Genomic DNA, 17,195 nt, shown 5'->3' with positions numbered 1-17,195 from the left:
TGCCATAGCCTCCTACTGTTCTTATTGAGTTTCCATAGATTTTGTTAGATAAATGCTTCTAAATTTGTTGTAAGCCTTTTTGCCAATCTCCAAAGACTTTGGATAATTTTTTGTTGTTGTTGTTAACTTTGACCAGCTTAATAGATATCTCTCCAGGAGGGAGGTTTCACTGAGTTACAACATCATCCCAGAAGTCCTGCCTCCTGCAGTTAAATCATAACCAGTTAGCAGAGCTAAAGCAAGGAAGAGAGCAAACACTTAAACAACAAGAGATTATGTTTTCAGTAATTGAAAACAACCTGCCTTATTTTTAAAAGCATTTATTACTTACTGAATAATTTTCCAACTAATTAGCCCATTTCACTTCTACCAAGGCACAGAGGGATAGGTTGGTAAGTTATTATCATTCCTGCGATGTTCTTATTTCGGACCAGTCTGTTCATGTGCTTAGATTACACTATTCATGTGAGATCATGGCTAGTTATATTTGACTTTGTTCCAAGAGGCATAAACCCTTATTGGGCCACTCTACTTATACTTTAAATCCTTAGAAAATCAACTCAATTTTTAAGGTCCTTACTCACTACCCAAGTACCCAACCTTACCTTTTCATTTTAGGAAAGACATCCATAAAAAAAATCCTCTCTTCATACATTTTCTCTTTTCCTTGGCAAGTCATGGCTGGACTCTCTGGTTTTCCTGGGAGTGTTGCCTTCACCACTAGAAGCAGAGAGCTCCATGTGAGCCTGGATCTGTACCTGCAGCAACAATATTTCCAGCATATGCTGCAGCATCAGCCTCTACCATGGAGTGTGCTGGGGCCAACAGAGGCAGAAGCCAAATGGAGATTTGGATCTAGTCCCAGAAGTACCAGTTTATTCCCAAGAGTCAAAGACCTGAGAGTGTTTTCTCTACGCTATTGCAACTAACATCAGTTAAAAGAAAAAAAAACTTTCTCATTACTGTAGCAATTATTTCTACTTTTATGCATTATTGTCTTATTCTTGTCCATATGCAATTGATCTTATATTATTGAAATCTTAATTTTTAAAAACGTTGTGCCATAACCATTTCTTTTAGATCTACAGGCTTTTCAGGCTGGAGGTAGTGATGTTAAACAAACAAACAAACCAAAACCAACGCCCCCACCCCCCAAAAAAACCCACAATTGCTCACCCTTTTTTTTTTTTTTTTTTGCGGTACGCGGGCCTCTCACTGTTGTGGCCTCTCCCGTTGCGGAGCACAGGCTCCAGACGCGCAGGCTCAGCGGCCATGGCTCACGGGCCTAGCCGCTCCGCGGCATGTGGGATCTTCCCGGACCGGGGAACAAGCCTGTGTCCCCAGCATTGGCAGGCGGACTCTCAACCACTGCACCACCAGGGAAGCCCTGCTCACCTTTTAAAAGAAGGAGACAATTCATTTTTCAAACTACAGAAATTTTTTTTTAGAAATTCATTTTTGTATTTGGTAGAATTTTGGAGTGGAAGAGATCATCAATCCAATTATTTCATTTTTATAGAAGAGGAAACAGAGGCTCAGAGAGGTAGTAACATGACTTGCCCAAGGAGAAAAGTGGCCAATGGCAACATTAGGAAGTCAATTTTTTTGACTCTTAGGTGCTTTTTCACATTTTAAACAATACACTTTATACTAACAAACATCATCAAGAAAAAGCTAAAAAAGTTTCATTGAATCATTTTTCTTCTACAATTGGCATAGAGCTCAAATAGTGACTTTTCAGCTTTAAACATGTGCTCTATGAAGACCTATCTTTGCACACAGTAAGGATATGAAGATGATTTCTCTTTCCCGGAAATTTTAGGTTGTCTGGGATACAAACAAAAGGGCTGCCAGGTTGCCCAGAGCACATGCTGAAGCATGCCAAGGCAGGATTCTAACTGGCCCCAGCCTTCTGGGTCTCTGTGGGCCTCATTAATTTGATGTGCTTTGCTTCTATGACAATAGAACACTTGCCTAGTCAATTACTTGCACCTGCATTTCTCAGCTTGTCACACTCCTCTCCTTTAGGATCTGGAAATAACTGGGAAAGAAAAGCCTTGTTGAAAGGAGACACCTCCAGATTTGTTTTCCTCTTGCACCCAATGAAAGGAATAAGTAAAGGTAAACATTCATTTAACATTTAAAAATTGTTTTAAATTGCAAGATATGGGAATATCCAAGCCTTCAGAACAGGCAAACTCTTTGGTATAATTTACACTTATCTCTTTCTTTGCTTTTTTTTTTTTTTTTTTTTTTTGGTGGTACGTGGGCTTCTCACTGTTGTGGCCTCTCCCGTTGCGGAGCACAGGCTCTGGACACGCAGGCTCAGCAGCCATGGCTCATGGGCACAGCCGCTCCGTGGCATGTGAGATCTTCCCAGACCGGGGCATGAACCCGTGTTCCCTGCATCGGCAGGCAGACTCTCAACCACTGCACCACCAGTGAAGCCCTTTTTCTTTGCTTTTTAATAGGTTTTTAAAATTTGTTTCCACACGTAACGGTAAAGCAATGTAGTTTCTCTATGCTTAAAAACATTAAACCAGTAAATACTGCCAATTCCAATATTTTATAATAGCTATTGTTTGGAATAGTTTTATTCCAGACTGACATTATCATTCATATATTTCATTTTATTAGAATGCAAATGGTATCCCCTTCACTTTCCATAGGGGGAAAGGATTATAATGAAAATAAGCACTAGTGAAAATAGGTTTTTCTATTCTAATATTATGATACTGGAAAGTCAGAATCTTAGTATTTCCTTCAGTCTTATAAAGGGTTTGAGGATTCTTATGTAAGCATTGAATTTGGCTCTATTTTAGTAAAAGACAGTTTCACTGTGAAAAAGTAAAGAATCTACTGTTAACTTAGTTTTTCTGCTCACATGCTATTTAAAACATAGCATTTCCTTTTAAAATCCATTATTTCCTTCCTTCCTGATATTTCATAAGTTCAGTTCCTCTACCTGTGTTCTTAATTCTTTTCTTCCTAATCTCCTTGGATTGGTTTAATAGATATTTATTGAACTCAAATTAAGTGAACACTATAAAAAGTTAAAATCATTTCCTTCCATTTTATAGCTGAGGAACTGATCTTGAACAGTTTAAGTGGCAAGGGCAAAGTGTTATGAAGAATAAGTGACTGAGTTGAGACTCACATAGAAGCTTAAGCTTCTGTCCATGGTGCTAAACCATCAATTCTAGTTCTTTCATCAGCTGTCTGCATTCTGTTCTTTCCCCTAACTTCCAAGCATATACCAGTGTCTCCTTCCTTGAACCAGTAACAGAAGTTTATTCTCTTGATCCTACTTTTCAAGTTCATCTTCTTTCTTCCTTTAATTATTAAACATCTTGAAAGATTAGTCTACACACACAGACTCTACTTCTTCACCTCTGTATCCACTCCTCAATCTACTACCACTTGGCTTTTGCATTTGCCATTGTAAAAACCTCCTTTCATAAGAGTGAAAAATTAAACGCTAAATCATATAACTTTTAAAATGAGCTAATTGGCTTTATTAGGCAATCCATAAACAGAGAAGCATCCCATCTAGCAACTAAAAGGGTGCTCCCATATAAATTTTTCTTTAAAACATTTTAAACTTGAAGCGTCAGTACGTAGATCTTACGTGTACAGTTTGATCAATTTTTACATATTTACAAAACACTTAGATCAAGTTATAAAATATCTGCAGTACTTCTGAAGCTTCTTCATGTTCCTAGAGAGTCTTACTTTTACTCTCATTTACACATGCCCCCTCTTCTGACTTCTATCAACATAGATTAAATTTAGCCTCGTCTTGAATTTCCTATAAATGGAATCATATGGCTGTGCCCATTTGTATCTAGTTTTGTTCACTCAGCGTTATATCTAGTAAGTTTTACAATGTGGTACATTCAAAGTAGTTCATTCTTTTAAATTGCTAAGTACTATTCAAGGTATGAATAAGTCACAAATTATTTATTCTCTCTACTCTCAATGGACATAAGGGTTATTTCCACTTCTTGTTATTATTAAAGTGGTTATGAGCAAACTTGAACATGATTTTGTGGACATAAGCACTCATCCCCCATGGATGTTATACATAGGAGTGGAATTGTTGGTTCATAGCCTGGGCATTTATTAAGTTTTAGGAGATACTGCCAAATAGTTTTCAAAGGTGATTTTACCAATATAAACCCCCACCAGCCATGCAAGAAGGTTCTAGCTGCTCCATATCCTCTCCATCACTTGGTCTTCTACTACGTGGTATTGTTTTTTAAAAATGTATTTTCCTAATGTTCCTTGCTAGTATATAGAAATATAACTGATTTTTAAAAAAATCTTTATTGAAATATAATTCACCCATTTTTTTAAAACATCAGTATAGGAGAATAATTGCTTTACAATGGTGTGTTAGTTTTTGCTTTATAACAAAGTGAATCAGTTATACATATACATATATCCCCATGTCTCTTCCCTCTTGCATCTCCCTCCCTCCCACCCTCCCTATCCATCCCTTCTGGTGGGTCACAAAGCACCGAGCTGATCTCCCTGTGCTATGCGACTGCTTCCCACTAGCTATTTTACATTTGGTAGTGTATATATGTTCATGCCACTCTCTTACTTTGTCCCAGCTTACCCTTCCCCCTCCGCATATCCTCAAGTCCATTCTCTAGTAGGTCTTCATCTTTATTCCCATCTTGCCCCTAGGTTCTTCATGACCATTTTTTTGTTTAAGATTCCATATATATGTGTTAGCATATGGTATTTGTTTTTCTCTTTCTGACTTACTTCACTCTGTATGACAGACTCTAGGTCCATCCACCTCACTACAAATAACTCAGTTTCGTTTCCTTTTATGGCTGAGTAATATTCCATTGCATATATGTGCCACATCTTCTTTATCCATTCATCTGTCGATGGACACTTAGGTTGCTTCCATGTCCTGGCTATTGTAAATAGAGCTGCAATGAACATTCTGGTGCATGACTCTTTTTGAATTATGGTTTTCTCAGGGTATATGCCCAGTAGTGGGATTGCTGTGTTGTTTGGTAGTTCTAGTTTTAGTTTTTTAAGTAACTTCTATATTGTTCTCCACAGTGGCTGTATCAATTAACATTCCCACCAACAGTGCGAGAGGGTTCTGTTTTTCTCCACACCCTCTCCAGCATTTATTGCTAGCAGATTTTTTGATGATGGTCATTCTAACCGTGTGAGATGATATTGCATTGTAGTTTTGATTTGCATTTCTCTAATGATTAATGATGTTGAGCATTCTTTCATGTGTTTGTTGGCAATCTGTATATCTTCTTTGGAGAAATGTCTATTTAGGTCTTCGGCCCATTTTTTGGATTGGGTTGTTTGTTTTTATGATATTGAGCTGCATGAGCTGCTTGTAAATTTTGGAGATTAATCCTTTGTCAGTTGCTTCATTTGCAAAAATTTTCTCCTATTCTGAGTGTTGTCTTTTTGTCTTGTTTATGGTTTCCTTTGTTGTGCAAAAGCTTTTAAGTTTCATTAGGTCCCATTTGTTTATTTTTGTTTTTATTTCCATTTCTCTAGGAGGTGGGTCAAAAAGGATCTTGCTTTGATTTATGTCATAGAGTGTTCTGCTTATGTTTTCCTCTAAGAGTTTGATAGTTTCTGGCCTTACGTTTAGGTCTTTAATCCAATTTGAATTTATTTTTGTGTATGGTGTTAGGGAGTGTTCTAATTTCATTCTTTTACATGCAGCTGTCCAGTTTTCAGAGCACCACTTATTGAAGAGGCTGTCTTTTCTCCACTGTATATTATTGCCTCCTTTATCAAAGATAAAGTGACCATATGTGCATCTCTGGGCTTTCTATACTATTCCATTGATCTATATTTCTGCTTTTGTGCCAGTACCATACTGCCTTGATTACTGTAGCTTTGTAGTATAGTCTGAAGTCAGGGAGCCTGATACCTCCAGCTCCATTTTTCATTCTCCAGATTGCTTTGGCTATTCGGGGTCTTTTGTGTTTCCATACAAATTGTGAAATTTTCTTGTTCTGTGAAAAATGCCATTGGTAGATTGATAGGGATTACACTGAAACTGTAGATTGCTTTGGGGAGTATAGTCATTTTCACAAAGTTGAATCTTCCAATCCAAGAACGTGGTATATCTCTCCAACTGTTTGTATCATCTTTAATTTCTTTCGTTAGTGTCTTATAATTTTCTGCATACAGATCTTTTGTCTCCTTAGGTAGGTTTATTGCTAGATATTTTATTCTTTTTGTTGCAATGGTAAATGGAAGTGTTTTCTTTTTTTTTTTCTTTTTTGCAGTACTTGGGCTTCTCACTGTTGTGGGCTCTCCCGTTGCGGAGCACAGGCCCCGGACGCGCAGGCTCAGTGGCCATGGCTCACGGGTCTAGCCGCTCTGCGGCATGTGGGATCTTCCCGGGCTGGGGCACGAACCCCTGTCTCCTGCATCGGCAGGTGGACTCTCAACCACTGCGCCACCAGGGAAGCCTGGGAGTGTTTTCTTAATTTCACTTTCAGATTTTTCATCATTAGTATATAGGGATGCAAGAGATTTCTGTGCATTAATTTTGTATTCTGCTACTTTACCAAATTCATTGAGTAGCTCTAGTAGTTTTCTGGTAGAATCCTTAGGATTCTCTATGTATAGTATCATGTCATCTGCAAACAGTGACAACTAAACTTCTTCCTTCCAATTTGGATTCCTTTATTTCTTTTTCTTCTCTGATTTCTGTGGCTAAAACTTCCAAAACTGTGTTGAATAATAGTGAGAGAGGACAACCTTGTCTTGTTCCTGATCTTAGTGGAAATGTTTTTAATTTTTCACCATTGAGAATGATGTTGCCTGTGGGTTTGTCATATATGGCCTTTATTATGTTGAGGAAAGTTCCCTCTATGCCTACTTTCTAGAGGGTTTTTATCATAAATGGATGTTGAATTTTGTCAAAATCTTTCTCTGTATCTATTGAGATGATCATATGGTTTTTTCCTTCAATTTGTTAATATGGTGTATCACATTAATTGATTTGTGTATACTGAAGACTCCTTGCATTCCTGGAATAAACCTCACTTGATCATGGTGTATGATCGTTTTAATGTGCTGTTGGATTCTGTTTGCTAGTATTTTGTTGAGGATATTTGCATCTATGTTCATCAGTGATATTGGCCTGTAGTTTTCTTTCTTTGTAACATCTTTGTCTGGTTTTGGTATCAGGGTGATGGTGGCCTCGTAGAACGAGTTTGGGAATGTTCCTCCCTCTGCTATATTTTGGAAGAGTTTGAGAAGGATAGATGTTAGCTCTTCTCTATATGTTTGATAGAATTCGCCTGTGAAGCCATCTGGTCCTGGACTTTTGTTTGTTGGAAGATTTCTAATCACAGTTTCAATTTCAGTGCTTGTGATTGGTGTGTTCATATTTTCTATTTCTTCCTGGTTCAGTCTCAGAAGTTTGTGCATTTCTAAGAATGTGTCCATTTCTTCCAGGTTGTGCATTTTATGGCATAGAGTTGCTTGTAGTAATTTCTCATAATCCTTTGTATTTCTGCAGTGTCAGCTGTTACTTCCCCTTTTTCATTTCTAATTCTATTGATTTGAGTCTTCTCCCTTTTCTTCTTGATGAGTCTGGCTAATGGTTTATCAATTTTGTTTATCTTCTCAAAGAACCCGCTTTTAGTTTTATTGATCTTTCCTATCATTTCCTTTATTTCTTTTCCATTTATTTCTGATCTGATCTTTATGATTTCTTTCCTTCTGCTAGCTTTGGTTTTTTTTTTTTCTTCTTTCTCTAATTGCTTTAAGTGTAAGGTTAGGCTTTTTATTTGAGATTTATCTCGTTTCTTAAGGTAGGTTTGTAATGCTATAAAATTCTGTCTTAGAACTGTTTTTCCTGCATCCCATAGGTTTTGGGTCATTGTGTTTTCATTGTCATTTGTCTTTAGGTATTTTTTGATTTCCCTTTTGATTTCTTCAGTGATCTCTTGGTTATTAAGTAGTGTACAGTTTAGCCTCCATGTGTTTGTATTTTTTACAGATATTTCCTGTAACTGATATCTAGTCTCATAGCATTGTGGTGAGAAAAGATACTTGATATGATTTCAATTTTCTTAAATTTATCAAGCCTTGGTTTGTGACCCAAGATATGATCTATCCTGGAGAATGTTCCATGAGCACTTGAGAAAAAAGTGTATTCTGTTGTTTTTGGACGGAATGTCCTATAAATATCAATTAAGTCCATCTTGTTTAATGTATCATTTAAAGCTTGTGTTTCCTTATTTATTTTCATTTTGGATGATCTATCCAATGGTGAAAGTGGGGTGTTAAAGTCCCCTGCTGTGATTTTGTTACTGTCGATTTCCCCTTTTATGGCTGTTAGTATTTCCCTTATGTATTGAGGTGCTCCTATGTTGGGTGCATAAATATTTACAATTGTTATGTCTTTTCTTGGATCAATACCTTGATCATTGTGGAGTATCCTTCTTTGTCTTTTGTAATAGTCTTTGTTTTAAAGTCTGCTTTTTCTGTTATGAGAATTGCTACTCCAGCTTTTTTTTGATTTCCATTTGCATGGAATATCTTTTTCCATCCCCTCACTTTCAGTCTGTATGTGTCCCTAGGTCTGAAGTGGGTCTCTTGTAGACAGCATATATATGGGTCTTGTTTTTGTATCCATTCAGCCAGTCTATGTCTTTTGGTTGGAGCATTTAATCCATTTACATTTAAGGTAATTATCCATATGTATGTTCCTATTACCATTTTCATAATTGTTTTGGGTTTGTCATTGTAGGTCTCTTCCTTTTTATTTTCCTGCCTAGAGAAGTTGCTTTAGTATTTGTTGTACAGCTGGTTTGATGGTGCTGAATTCTCTTAGCTGTTGCTTGTTTGTAAAGGTTTTAATTTCTCTGTCAAATCTGAATGAGATCCTTGCTGGGTAGAATCTTGTTTGTAGGTTTTCCTCCTTCATCACTTTAAATGTGTCCTCCACTGCTTTCTGGCTTGCAGAGTTTCTGCTGAAAGATCACCTGTTAACATTATGGGGATTCCTTTGTGTGTTATTTGTTGTTTTTCCCTTGCTGCTTTTAATATTTTTTCTTTGTATTTAAGTTTTGATAGTTTCATTAATATGTGTCTTGGCATGTTTCTACTTGGATTTATCCTGTATGGGAGTCTCTGGGCTTCCTGGACTTGATTTACTATTTCCTTTCCCATATTAGAGAAATTTTCAACTATAATCTCTTCAAATATTTTCTCAGTCCCTTTCTTTTTCTCTTCTTCTTCTGGGATCCCTATAATTCGAATGTTGGTGCATTTAATGTCCCAGAGGTCTCTGAAGCTGTCCTTAATTCTTTTTATTATTTTTTCTTTATTCTGCTCTGCAGTTGTTATTCCCACTATTTTATCTTCCAGGTCAGTTATTCATTCTTCTGCCTCAGGTATTCTGATATTGATCCCTTCTAGAGAATTATTCATTTCATTTATTGTGTTGTTCATCACTGTTTGTTTGCTCTTTAGTTCTTCTAGGTTCTTGTTAAACTTTTCTTGTATTTTCTCCATTCTATTTCCAAGATTTTGGATCATCTTTACTATCATTATTTTGGATTCTTTTTCAGGTACACTGCTTATTTCCTCTTCATTTTTTAGGTCTAGTGGGTTTTTACCTTGCTCCTTCATCTGCTGTGTGTTTTTCTGTCTTCTCATTTTGCTTAACTTCCTGTGTTTAGGGTCTCGTTTTCGCAGGCTGTAGGTTCCCATTGTTTTTGTGTCTGCCCCCAGTGGCTAAGGTTGGTTCATTGGGTTGTGTAGGCTTCCTGGTGGAGGGGACTGGTGCATGTGTTTTGGTGGATGAGGCTGGATCATATCTTCTGGTGGGCAGGTCCACGTCTGGTGGTGTGTTTTGGGGTGTCTGTGACCTTATTATGATTTTAGGCAGCCTCTCTGCTAATGGGTGGGTTTGTTTTTCTGTCTTGCTAGTTGTTTGGCATAGGGTGTCCAGCACTGTAGCTTGCTGGTCGTTGAGTGGAGCTGGGTCTTGGCGTTGAGATCGAGATCTCTGGGAAATTTTCGCCATTTGATATTATGTGGAGCTGGAGGTCTCTGGTGGACCAATGTCCTGAACTTGGCTCTGCCACCTCAGAGGCACAGTCCTGACTCCTGGCTCGAGAACCAAGAGCCTGTCATCCACACAGCTCAGTATAAATGGGAGAAAAAGAGAGAAAGAACAAATAAAATAAAACAAAGTTATTAAAATAAAAAATAATTGTTAGAAAAGTTTTTTTAAAGTAAGAAAAGAAAGAAAGAAAGAAGAGAGCAACCAAACCAAAAAACAAATCCACCAATGATAACAAGCACTAAAAATTATAATAAAAAAAAAAAGAAACGGACAGACAGAACCCTAGGACAAAAGGTAAAAACATAGTTATACAGACAAAATCACACACAGAAGCATACACATACACACTCACAAAAAGAGAAAAAGAGAAAAAGAAAATATATCCTTGCTCCCAAAGTCCACCTCCTCAATTTCGGATGATTTGTTGTCTATTCAGGTGTTTCGTAGATGCAGAGTACATCAAGTTGCTTGTTGAGATTTAATCCACTCCTCCTGAAGCTGCTAGGAGAGATTTCCCTTTCTCTTCTTTGTTCCCACAGCTCCTGGGGTTAAGGTTTGGATTTGGCCCCACCTGTAGGTCACCTGAGGGCATCTGTTTCTGCCCAGACAGGACGGGGGTTAAAGGAGCAGCTGATTCGGGGGGCTCTGCCTCACTCAGGCCGGGGGAAGGGTGGGGTACAGAATGTGAGGTGCACCTGTGGTGGCAGAGGCCCTTGTGACGTTGCAACATCCTGAGGTGTGCTGTGTGTTTTCCCAGGGAAGTTGCCCCTAGATCACAGGACCCTGGCAATGGCGGGCTGCACAGGCTCCCGGGAGGGGAGGTGTGGAGAGTGACCTGTGCTTGCACACAGGCTTCTTGGTGGTGCAGCAGCAGCCTTAGTGTCTCATGCCCGTCTCTGGGATCCGCGCTGATAACCGCAGCTCGCGCCCGTCTCCGGAGCTCCTTTAAGTGGTGCTCTTAATCCCCTCTCCTCGCGCACCAGGAAACAAAGAGGGAAGAAAAAGTCTCTTGCCTCTTCGGCAGCTCCAGACTTTTTCCAGGACTCCCCCCAGGCTAGCTGTGGTGCACTAACCCTGTTCAGGCTGTGTTCACGCTGCCAACCCCAGTCCTCTCCCTGAGATCCAACCTCCGAAGCTGGAGCCTCAGCCCCCAGCCCCTGCCTGCCCCGGCGGGTGAGCAGACAAGCCTCTTGGACTGGTGAATGCTGGTCGGCACTGATCCTCTGCGGGAATCTCTCTGCTTTGCCCTCTGCACCCCGGTTGCTGCGCTCTCCTCCGCAGCTCCGAAGCTTCCCCCCTCCGCCACCCGCAGTATCCGCCCGTGAAGGGGCTTCCTAGTGTGTGGAAACCTTTCCTCCTTCACAGCTCCCTCCCACTGGTGCAGGTGCCATCCCTATTCTTTTGTCTCTGTTTTTCTTTTTTTCTTTTGCCCTACCCAGGTACGTGGGGAGTGTCTTGCCTTTTGGGAGGTCTGAGGTGTTCTCCTAGCGTTCAGTAGGTGTTTTGTAGGAGTTGTTCCACATGTAGATGTATTTCTGATGTATTTGTGGGGAGGAAGGTGATCTCCACGTGTTACTATTCTGCCATCTTGAAGCTCCTCTAATTCACCCATTTTAAATGTGCTATTCTGTGGCTTTTAGTATGTTCAGAGTTGTGCAACTATCTCCATAATCAATTTTAGAACATTTTCATCTTCTCAAAGGAAACTCCATACCCTGTAGCCATCAGCCCCTAGTCACCCATTCTCCCTCTCCATCCACCTGCAGCCCTAGTAATTACTAATCTACTTTCCATCTCTGTAGATTTACCTATTTTGGGAATTTAATATAGATGGAATCATATACTATGTGATTCTTTATAACTGGCTTTAGCATATTTTCAAGGTTCATGCATGTTATAGCATGTGTTAGTACTTCATTATCTTAATGCCAAATAATATTCCATTTTATGGATATACCACATTTTATTTATTCATTTAGTTGATAAACATTAGATTTTTACTCACTTTTTTGAGTCTGATTCCTTTGAGTCTCTTTGGTTTCTTAGTTCTCTGATGTGTTTTAGCAAGCCATGATTTTGTAGCTTACATTGCTTGTTTATGTTGTTCAGGAGAGAGTGATATTCCCTGGTGGTGTTCTGCATCCAAATCAGAAGTGAAACCCTGGGCTTCCCTGGTGGTGCAGTGGTTGAGAGTCCGCCTGCCGATGCAGGGGACACGGGTTCGTGCCCCGGTTCGGGGGCATCCCCCATGCCGCAGAGCTGCTGGGCCCTTGAGCCATGGCCGCTGGGCCTGCGCGTCTGGAGCCTGTGCTCTGCAATGGGAGAGGCCACAACAGTGAGAGGCCCGTGTACCGCCAAAAAAAAAAAAAAAAAGTGAAACCCTCCCTAGGATTTTGAGATGCTTTTAATTTTTTCCATCACAGTAGTCCTTTGAAATGTGAGGTGTTTTTATGCATATTTCATAGGTGAAGAAATATGTACTATGTGAAGTTCAGTGATTTGTCCAGGGCTAGACTGTCAATGAGTACAATTTTCATTTAAAACCAAGTCTTTTTACTCCAAATCCATTGCTTTTCCCATTTTCTGTATTTTTTGGGGCCAAGAGAGGGGTAAGAATAACTCACACTGCAGAATTGAGAGACTCTTGCCTGGTGTTGAGTTGTCAGGTATGGTATTACCAGGAAGGTGGAGTTTAAACTGATCTATCTTAAAGTAAATTGCAAAGCATTCCATGAAGTTTTCTATTTAGAATCTTGACTTTGATCTTGATTTTTCTGCTTTATTCAGCAGCTGGATGAGTAGACTTCAGAGCTTACTCCAGTCAGGTAAGAAGCAGCTGTTCTGGAATGCTTTCACTGCAGAGCCAGCTCTCTGATGTGACTCATTAGCCTGTTAGCAGCCGGCTTAGCAGAATTTTTGAAGAACCTGCAGTCCTCTGCTAAGGTTCCTGGGACCCAGAGAGAGAATGCTCAGCTACTGAAACCTGAAGCACAAGTTTACCCCAATTCTGAGGAAGAATTTCTTAGCTATTGGCAGTATAAATGTTGTGATATTCCTTAAGGATATGCACCTGGAATCCTCCAAATTTTATATTTTGAGACTTTAATTTGCTAAAGAAAATAATTAACCCAAATATGTGTGTCCTGTGCCATCACTGAATCTTTTAAGTGGGGTCTAGTTTTTCAATTTGAGATTAACTTAAAAGAAACAAGGTAATGTGTAGAGTTAAAAGCATCCTGTTACCTAAAGTCATTTTTTAGTGTTTAGCCCCTTCCCCCCATCCCCTTGCATAGTTCCTTCTTTGTGGCGCCACTTGTACATCCTGCCTTGGCTTTAAGCATCTCCACATAATAATTCAAAGGGCAATATGATTTTGTGTTGTCTGGCTCTTAGGTAATCCTACAGTTTTTGTGTTAGGAAGAGACACACTCATGGGTAAGTTCTGTCTTCTCCCTCTTACCTACCTTTCCCTGAGCCTCCATCTCATCAGCCCCCATCTAAGCAGAGCTTAAATGATAATGAAGAAGGCAAGAACACATGTTTTATAACAATATTACAGTATTAATAATGTTATATATTATATTAATATTAATAATTAGTAAGTATTATTATGTGTTACAATCATAAGATCCTTCTGTCTGTGAAGTTAGAATGATATTTCTAAAATGCAGCTAGTGCAGATTTGAACAGACAGTGCCCTGCTGGCAGGTGCCTCAAAGGCTCTTCATCAACCTCAGGAATCAAACTCTCCCTCCTTACTTGGATACCTACGGTTCCTCGTGGTCTGATGCCCTTTATTCCTCAAGTCACACTCCATATTCCAGCCTCCCTGTGCTCCTTGCCCATCATGGTTCTGCTAACCTTACTTGGGATAGCACAGTTTCATATTAGATCCCTGATTCTTTTAAATTTCTCTCCTGCATTAACATGAATGACAGCCTTTTCCTTTTGGAAGCACTCTACTCTCTTTGGTTTTGTGAAAACTTTCTCTTGTGTCTTCCTCCTAAATCACTTGCCATTATGTCTCTATTTCAGTTTTGGGCATGTTAATTTTAAAATGCGTATGAGATGACCAGGTGGGGATCATAAGTAGGCATTTGGACAGATGGGTCTGGAGCTCCTACTCCTCTTTCTCAGGCTCCTCCTTCAACTAAGCTCTGAATATTGGAGCTCTTAAGCTCTTGGTCCTGGACCCTCTTCTCCTCCTCCTCTCTTTTCCTTTCCTCCTCACATTTATTCTCTTTGGCAATGAATTTTACAATTTATGACTATTCCTGCACTTAAAACTCTAGCCAGTATTTCTGAGGTACATACTTTGATACTCGAGGCTATTTGGAAATGTGTTTTTCTCATCCAGAATGTGAGCTCTGTAGAAACAGGACCTTATCTTGCTTGTTCACTATTGTGTTTGTGTTACTGAGAAAGAGAGTGTGAGACTTAATAGATGCTAAACAATATTGAGCTGCATAAATGTCAAACTTTACTGATCTTTGATGTTTTATGTATATGTCCTGTGAGATTCCTTTAACTGAAGACTAGCAATTTTCTATCCCTGGTGGATATGTGGCTGTGTGTGGATGGTGCAGTGAGAAAAGATGGGTACAAGCCAAGCACTGAGGTCACTGGTAAAAAGGGAATCATTTTGTGGAAGCTTGCGAAAACAAGGTTGTAAATATGTCATCACATTTAGTTAAACTTACTAAATTGTTATAGGACTATAGCATACTTTTAGTCTATGTCAGTGGATATTTGGAGTGTTTCTACTTTTCTGTGATTAAGAACTTTGTTCCTGAGGGGGTAGCTTCAAGATGGCAGAAGAGTAAGACATGGAGATCACCATCCTCCCCACAAATTCATCAGAAATACATCTACATTTGGAACAGCTCCTACAGAACACCTACTGAACACTAGCAGAACACCTCAGACTTCCCAAAAGGGAAGAAACTTCCCACGTACCTGGGTAGGGCAAAAGAAAAAAGAAAAATTAGAGACAAAAGAATAAGGATGGGACCTGCACCAGTGGGAGGGATCTGTGAAGGAGGAAAAGTTTCCACACACTACGAAGGCCCTTCACTGGCGGAGACTGTGGGTGGTGGAGGGGGGAGCTTCGGAACCGCAGAGGGAGCGCAGCCACAGGGGTGCGGAATGCAAAGCAGAGAGATACCCACACAGAGGATCGCTGCCAACCAGCACTCACCAGCCTGAGAGGCTTGTCTGATCACCCGCCTGGGTGGGCGGGGGCTGGGAGCTGAGGCTCAGGCACCAGAGGTCGGATCCCAGGGAGAGGACTGTGGTTGGCAGTGTGAATGCAGCCTGAACGGGGCTAGTGCGCCATAGCTAGCCGGGAGGGAGTTCGGGAAGAAGTCTGGACCTGCCTAAGAGGCAAGAGACTTTTTCTTGCCTCTTTGTTTCGCGGTGCCCGAGGAGATGGGATTAAGAGCGCCACCTAAACAAGCTCCAGAGACGGGCACGAGCCATGACTATCAGCATGGACACCAGAGACGGGCATGAAACGCTAAGGCTGCTGCTGTAGCCACCAAGAAGCCTGTGTGAAAGCACAGGTCACTCTCCACACCTCCCCTCCCGGGAGCCTGTGAAGCCCGCCACTGCCAGGGTCCCGTGATCCAGGGACAACTTCCCCAGGAGAACATACGGCGTGCCTCAGGCTGTTGCAATGTCACATCAGCCTCTGCCACCACAGGGTCGCCCCACGTTCCATACCCCTCCTTCTCCCCGGCCTGAGTGAGCCAGAGCCCCTACATCAGCTGCTCCTTTAACCCCATCCTGTCTGAGCGAAGAACAGACGCCCTCAGGTGACCTACATGCAGAGGCGGGGCCAAATCCAAAGCTGAATCCCAGGAGCTGTGCCAACAGAGAAGAGAAAGGGAAATCTCTCCCAGCAGCCTCAGGAGCAGTGGATTAAATCTCCATAGTCAACTTGATATACTTTGCATCTCTGGAATACCTGAATAGACAACGAATGATACCAACTTCAGGAGGTGGATTTTGGGAACAACGATATATATATATATATATATTTTTTTTCCCCCTTTTTCTCTTTTTGTGAGTGTGTATGTGTATGCTTCCGTGTGTGATTTTGTCTGTATAGCTTTGCTTTTACCATTGGTCCTAAAGTTCTGTCTTTCCGTTTTTTGTTTTTTTTTTTTTTTAGTATAGTTTTCAGTGCTTGTTATCGTTGGTGGATATGTTTTTTGATTTGGTTGTTTTCTTTTTTATTTGTCTAAATTACTTTAAAAAGTATTTTTATTATTTTTTGTTTTTTACTTTAATAACTTTTATTTTATCTTTTTCTTTCTTCCCTTCTTTTTTTTTCTCCCTTTTATTCTGTGCCGTGTGGATGACAGACTCTTGGTGCTCCAGCCAGGAATCAGGGCTGTGGCTCTGAGGTGGGAGAGCCAAGTTCAGGACATTGGTCCACCAGAGACCTCCAGCTCCACATAATATCAAATGGCGAAAATCTCCCGGAAATCTCCATCTCAACGCCAAGACCCAGCTTCACTCAACGACCAGCAAGTTACAATGCTGGACACCCTATGCCAAACAACTAGCAAGACAGGAAAACAAACCCACCCATTAGCAGAGAGGCTGCCTAAAATCATAATAAGGTCACAGACACACCAAAACACAGCACAGGGCGTGGTCCTGCACACCAGAAAGACAAGATCCAGCCTCAACCACCAGAACACAGGCACCAGTCCCCTCCACCAGGAAGCCTACACAACTCACTGAACCAACCTGAGCCACTGGGAGTAGACACGAAAAACAACGGGAACTACAAACCTGCAGCCTGCAAAGCGGAGACCCCAAACACAGTAAGTTAAGCAAAATAAGAAGACAGAGAAACACACAGCATATGAATGAGCAAGGTAAAAACCCACCAGACCAAACAAATGAAGAGGAAATAGGCAGTCTACCTGAAAAGGAATTCAGAATAATGATAGTAAAGATGATCCAAAATCTTGGAAATAGAATGGAGAAGATGCAAGAAACGTTTAACAAGGACCTAGAAGAACTAAAGAGCAAACAAACAATCATGAACAACACAATAAATGAAATAAAAAATTGTCTACAAGGAATCAATAGC

The 17,195-nt window shown here is 40.4% G+C and overlaps 1 long non-coding RNA gene across 1 annotated transcript in view; it reads left to right on the top strand.

The window, feature by feature from the left end:
• Window positions 1-12,894, top strand: part of LOC141276258 (uncharacterized) — a 150,265-nt gene extending 137,371 nt beyond the window's left edge. Inside the window, exons 4-5 of the long non-coding RNA XR_012325527.1 lie at window positions 2,029-2,121; window positions 12,878-12,894. This is a non-coding gene — a long non-coding RNA (uncharacterized lncRNA). The remainder of the gene's footprint in view (window positions 1-2,028; window positions 2,122-12,877) is intronic.
• Window positions 12,895-17,195: the final 4,301 nt, after the last annotated feature.

This window comes from Tursiops truncatus, chromosome 13 (genome assembly GCF_011762595.2).
Source record: "Tursiops truncatus isolate mTurTru1 chromosome 13, mTurTru1.mat.Y, whole genome shotgun sequence".
Classification (NCBI taxonomy): Eukaryota; Metazoa; Chordata; class Mammalia; order Artiodactyla; family Delphinidae; genus Tursiops; species Tursiops truncatus.
The sequence above is the reverse complement of the archived record's forward strand: the minus strand, read 5'-3'. Positions and strand labels throughout refer to the sequence as shown.